The following is a 6,232-nucleotide window of genomic DNA, read 5'->3' as shown; positions in this document are numbered from 1 at the left end:
GTGGCCATTTCAAAGTTTTTGGCTAGTGTAGACGTAGCCAGAATGAGGTTTAACAATTTCAAAATATGTCAACTGTTATTTCTAAATTATTTCAAAATAGCAGTTGTGTTGACACTAGGGCTATGTCTATGCTAGCACCCTTCCCTTTAAAAAGGGGATGCTAAAGAGACACTTTGGGAAACGGTAATGAGACGCTGCAATGAATATACAGCACCTCATTGGCATAATGGTGGCCGCAGCACTTTGAAAGTGCCGCTTTCGATCATGCATGGCTCATCTACACAGGTTCCTTTTCAAAAGGACTCCACACACTTCAAAATCCCCTTATTCCTATAACCAAATAGGAATAAGGGGATTTTGAAGTATGCGGGGATCTTTTCGAAAAGGACCCCATGTAGGCGAGCTCTGCGCTATTGAAAATGGCACTTTTGAAGTGTCGCAGCCACCATTATGCTAATGAGGCGCTGCCTATTCATTGCAGTGCCTCATTAGCGTATCCCAAAGTGTGTCACTAGCATTCCCTTTTTGAAGGGTGGGGCTAATGTAGACCCAGCCTAGGACAGTTATTTCAGAATAACTTTGTTGTGTTGATCTACTCTAAGACAGCATCCATGATCAATTTTCAGCATTTTATTTCATGATGTGTATACATACCAGCTTAGGCAATAGAATATGGTTTGGAACATTCAGGTCCATTCAACTTTAACTGTGGGGTGGCAACATCATTGTTATTTAGTGTTTACATTGGAGCAGCAGCTGATGGCCACAATGGCTGGGTCTACACGTGCCCCTTCCTTTCAAAAGGGGCATGTTAATGACAGGGTTTGAAGGATGCTAATGAGGTGCTGCAATGAATATGCAGCACCTCATTAGCATAATGGCAGCTGTGGTGATTCGAAAGTGTGGCTTTTCAAATCGAGCGCCGCCTGTGGAGATGGAACTTTCCAAAAAGACCACCCAGTTTTCGAAAGCCTGGTGATCGGAAGAAGGGCTTTTAAAAACTGGGGGGGGCCTTTCGGAATGTCCTGTCTCCACGGGCGGCGCACGATTTGAAGAGCCGCACTTTTGAATCACCACAGCTGCCATTATGCTAATGAGGTGCTGCATATTCATTTCAGTGTCTCATTAACATGCCCCTTTCGAAAGGAAGAGGCATGTGTACACACAGGGAGTCAGACTGGGCTCCATTGTGCTGGACACTCTATAAGCTTACAATAAATGGTTGTCCCTGACCCATATTGCTTACAGTCTGAGAGACAAAGCATAATAGGTGAGTAAAAGAGAGAAGCTGGTGAATTTGTGAAGGATGGGCTGGGAAGTGGAAATATTTAATGGGTCAGAAGTAGAAATTACAGCTGTCCATTTTCCAAACCATTGATCAGGCAGTAGGTAATGTTGTAGCTGTGCTAGTCCAGGATATTAGAGACACACAGTGGGTGTGGGAGTATTCTTTATTAGACCAAGTTCTGTTGGGCAGAGACACAAGCTTATAGATTTACATCAATCCCAAAGTTTGTGTCTTACCAACAGAAGTTGGTTCAACAAAAGATGTTTCCTCACACACTTTGTATCTCTGTTTATCAGCTTGTAATTCTTCATATGCATTATGGAAAAGGTGAGTTTAAGGAGTGTGTAATTATCATATTTCTTCTTTTGTGCTACTACAGTATGAAATCTTAACATGTTCTACCTTTCGTGTGTTTTTTTTGTGTGGCTTTTTAACACCAACAATTGAAAGTGAAACCCATAAACCATATGCAATATATTGCAGGCAGAAAGCAGATTAGGGGTATGTGGCATCACACATTTTAATGAGACCCTCCAAAAGTATGATCACCTCTACCATTCTTGGACAACACATGAGGCATACATATTGTCATTGAGCTAGATTTGCCAGCAAGAATCTGCAATTTTCCCAAGTGATCTTAAGGTGGCAGGGTTGTAATCTGCTAGAGTTTGAGTCTCAGGTTTGATTCTTTTGCAATTGGTAAGTAACAAATGTGTTTAATAATAATGATGATTTTTCTTGCAAAGTAGGCTGAGGCTTATAGTAGAAAAATACAAAAGCAACTTAGCCCAAACTAATATGCTGGCATTGAAATATTCAGGCCATTAAGAATTTGTGACTAGTCTTAAATTATTCAGTTAGCAAATAATTAGAGTATGAGTGATTCCCCATAAGCTGGGCTCAGTTATCAGTCTTTGTGCGGTCCTGGTATTTAGAACATATGCATTTTTAAATTTTAGTCAGTATCTCAACCTGTGCTGTGATATGATCAAGGCTAAATTTCCCTGAGAACACAATTTAATTGAAGTTTTCTAATATTACAAGCAAAACCTCAGAGAACAAATTTTGAATAGTCAGTCGTTTGCCCTATCAGCAATGAACTGTTTACAAGAGTTCATGTATTGATGGGGACTGGTGGAAAAATAAACCAGGACCTGCAATGTGCCATTAAACCGTGTTTATTAAGGAAGATTTGAATGCAGGAGCCTAATACATGGATTTAACTTTAGGTCTGATATCTCTTCTTCCCCTCCACTGTAGTTTGTTCTCTGCCCTTCCACATCCTTTCCTTCTACTTTTTACTGCTGTTATTTCTGCGCACTACCCTGCCAATTTTACACCAAAGCCTCAGAGTAGCATGTTCCAAAATATCTCCTGAATGGCTCTGGCCTCTTCTCTTTTTTTTTTTTTTTTCTTTTTTTGTGAAAGATCAAGTGGGAATATTTACCACAGTGAGATGGATAAGGTACATATAAAGCAGCAGAATAAGGTAGTGTTAAAATTAGCATAAAACTGAATTTATCGTCTCCCTTCCCAGTCTATGGCTAAGCCTGCTAAATAATGTATATAGCCCTAAATTTCATTGCCAAAAGTAAGGGGATAGGGAGATACAAATTCTAAATGAACGTTTTTAAGAGGTGAAAATGAGTTATGTTATATAACTGTAACTAAAATGTAACTAAATTTCCTGTTCTTCATCCTTCCAAAAGTAACTCTCTTACTGATATTTGTAATATATTTCAAGTCTGCTACCTTAGAGAAACTATGGGCCAGTTCATCTTTGGTATAAATTGGGAGAGCTGTGCTGGTTTACACCAGTGGAATATCTGGCCCAGTAAGTGGTTGAGGATGCATACAACCACTAGCATTAAATACTCTGTGCTAAAGGAATGACCATATTTTCTGCTTCATGAGGTCTAGTGATTGCTCAGCAGTCACTGAATTAAAATAAAACATAGGAAATTCTTTCCACCATTATGTGATGAATTATGGTAGAATTATTAATAATTGTAAGGAAATTTAAAATCGATGGGTTGCAAAAACCTTCTTATGGTTCAAACAAAAAAGAGAAGCAATAGAAAATGAAATTATCAACCAGTTAAATTACAGATTTTTCTAAACAATGGTCAAATTTTCACCCCCATAGGATAACCTACCTATTTTTCAAGGCAGTATGTCATGACTTTATCATCATGTTAATTTCTCTTTAAAATTCTGACACAAGAAAACCTTTGTTGCATGCAGTTTCTTTTAATTTTGGCTGACCCTGCTTCAACTCCGGATGAAATCACTTGGAGATTTTCCATTGACTTTAACAGAGCTGGAGTATGCCCTTAACCTTTGTGCCTCAGGATATGTCTACACTTATGGGAAGACTGACATGCTGGTAGTTGATCTTCCTTGGTTCAGTTTAGTGTGCCTAGTGGGAACATGCTAAACTGAACTGTCATGGCACTGCCATAACCCAGTACTCATGGCAGTCAAGGAGTAAGGGAAGTTGACTAAAGAATTTCTCCTGTCCACCTTCTGCTGTATTGATGGTGGCAAAAATCAATGTTAGATAAGTTGACTCCAGTTACACAAGTCTCACAGCTGGATTTGCATACCTAAAACTGATTTTGCCTCCTAGTATAGACCAGGCCTGGGATATTTCATCTGCTACTGCCCCCAAAAGGAGCTGCTGTTCAAGCTAGGATCACCTTAATGCTCCAGTTATGCCTTCTTCTACGCGAACATCTGTGATATAGCTGGTGCAGAGTCTGGCCTTACTTACCCAGGCATCTTCCCATGCTGGATCCATATGGAACAGAAGAGCAGCAGCAGGCCCCAGAATCAGACCCAGTAGTCCTTCTATACAGCACCAATAAAGTTAAGATACAGTTGGCATGAGAAGTATACCCAGAAGTCTATTCTGTGGAGGACAATGGGGAAGAGAGAAGTTTTGATGAATGTTTCATCACTGTATTTACAAAACACGTCTGTGGACCTTTAAACTTGTACACAAAGCAAAGAAACTGTTTTTCAAAGGATTAACAAAACTTAAAAGTGTGAAGGACTGAGTTAAACCTTCTGAGGTTTGGATCTGTGGTCTGAGACCCAAAAGGTAATTAAAACTCAAGCTTAAAGTACTCCGCCATTTACTGTACTGAGCTTGCAGGTTCAGAGGAGTGTATACCAGAGTATAGGTATTTACCAGTGTATAGGTATTACAAAAACATGTTAAATACTTTTGTGCTGTATTTTATCAGCTGTGACTATTTGCAGTGTTCAGTAGCCCATGTAATTTCTCATTTTCAGCAGTAGCATCAATGGTAGTTTCAGCAAAATGCATTTCAGGGATTCTCATGGGTTTTGCCTCTCTCAAATGACTTTTGCAAGGTACTTTTGTCTGTTTACATAGTAGTATATTGCTTGGTTGCTGCATTTATATGTACAATGTTCCTAAGAGCAGCAAAATTGGTCTTCATTCACTACTGACACACTTTACAAGAACCCACAGCAGTGTTTCTTAAACTAGGTTCTGTGGAACACTGGTGTTCCATGAACAACTCATTGGTGTGCTGTGAGTATCTCACACTTTTTAGATATCATGCACTGATAGTGTATTATTTTCTGTTATTAAAACCAGATAGCATGTTACTACTTCATTTGTATGATAACATACCTGATTAAATTACTTCATTTTGTTTTTGCTGTGTAAGGGTGTTTTTTTTTGGTCTGACACCTAAGTTATTGTTTGGTGTTCCCTGGTCTAAAAAAAGTTTAAGATGCACTGACCTAGAAAGCCAAGGAGAAGGTTGTAGAACATATTAAAATGAGGGAAATAAGCCCTATTTAGAATGTTATCATGGGTGTATGTATCTCTGGACAACTGCATTGCCAACAAGTTGCACTTCATCTTGCCAGCATTGCTTGTCTTCATCTCATGAACTCCTGTATCTTTATTTCACAAAAGAGAAGAGATACCTATGAGCTACATGGCTACATTTCAAGGCTCAAAACCCTACTCAAAATGAAATGTATAGATTGTATGGCAATGGCAGTGTGGTGTGGTTGCAGGTGACCATTCCCGGTGCAGGGCACCTGTCTCTTATGAAGCATGCCTAGAATTCCCTGGTTGTTTTCCCAACCCAGGTTTATATGTTTACCCACAGGTATATGACAGAGTGGCTTACTGTTCACAACAAATAAATCTGCCCTGATCTGCAGGGCAGTGTGGCCCAAAGGCCAGAGTCACTGAATTTGACTTAATCAGGTGGGCAGTGCAGCCCGACAGCTAGAATCACTAAATTTGCTTCAATCAGCAGGGCAGTGTAGCTCTTTGTTTAGAGGCAGAAGATGGGGGGAGGAGGGTGTTACATCCCCCAGCAGTGGGGTTCACCCCTCCCTCTCCACTGGACCCCAGCCCAGAGCCCTGCAGCTCTAGCCACTAACTCAGTGTGGGGGGAAAGCTTCACCCAAAACACACTGACTCCCGATCGCAGCTCACTCACCAGTTAGCGATCACCTACTGGGCTATTTCCTGCCATTAGCCTCCTGTGTATTGGTGTGGGTCTCCATCTCCCTTTCTTGGTCTGGAGCTGGCCCACTCCTGGGTGACTCTGGTCCCTGTGATGCTTCTGGAAGCTTCTCCCTGTCTGTCTGTGTTGCAGTATCTCTCTTAATCTGTGGTTTCACTGTGGTTTGCCTGGGGCAGGTAGTGCACATCCCTTGGCTACTAGCCTCTATACCTGTATAGCTGAAGCATTCTCAGTAAGGCTGAAGGGATGTGGCCTTCTCAGCTCTCAGTGCAGGGTTAACCCTCCATACCCAGTGCCAGGTAGGGGCACCCCATCACAGGTAGTATGGAGACTTTTGTTGGCATTTTTACTGGAAGTAATGAAGGTTATTTGGCAGGGGTAAGTACATGGTACACAAGTGGTAAAGTGCAAATCCTCCCCTTAC

This window comes from Carettochelys insculpta, chromosome 8 (genome assembly GCF_033958435.1).
Source record: "Carettochelys insculpta isolate YL-2023 chromosome 8, ASM3395843v1, whole genome shotgun sequence".
Lineage (NCBI taxonomy): Eukaryota > Metazoa > Chordata > Testudines > Carettochelyidae > Carettochelys > Carettochelys insculpta.
Note: the sequence above shows the minus strand (reverse complement) of the source record.